Here is a 413-nt window from a genome sequence, read left to right on the forward strand (position 1 = left end):
GAAAATTACACATGAAATTAAGGTTTCTAAATGTTAATTTAATGTTTCTTGTTTACTAAGTTATTACTCATATGCATATAAACATCTCATTACACTACACAATAATTATTAAATTGGTGCCATTGCAACGATCATTAATACTGAGATTTCTAATTAACATAATAATACAATTTTTTCTTAAACGTAATTCATAAAAAAAAATCTCTGACATAGAAGACTCGGAGACTTGCATATAATTTCGTAAAAAGCAAATACAAATTTCTAAAAAAGAAATCTCTTACTTAGAAGTTTCGAGGGCGCGCATATAATTTCGTAAAAAGCAAATACAAATTTCTAAAAAAGAAATATCTCACTTAGAAGACTCGGAGGCGCGCACATAATTTAATAAAAAACAAATACAAATTTCTAAAAAA

General features: G+C 25.9%; 1 protein-coding gene across 1 annotated transcript in view; it reads left to right on the plus strand.

Annotated features, from left to right (window-relative positions):
• Positions 1–413, plus strand: part of LOC105450903 — a 31600-nt gene that overhangs the window by 29719 nt on the left and 1468 nt on the right.

This window comes from Wasmannia auropunctata, unplaced genomic scaffold (assembly GCF_000956235.1).
Source record: "Wasmannia auropunctata unplaced genomic scaffold, wasmannia.A_1.0 LD336054.1, whole genome shotgun sequence".
Classification (NCBI taxonomy): Eukaryota; Metazoa; Arthropoda; class Insecta; order Hymenoptera; family Formicidae; genus Wasmannia; species Wasmannia auropunctata.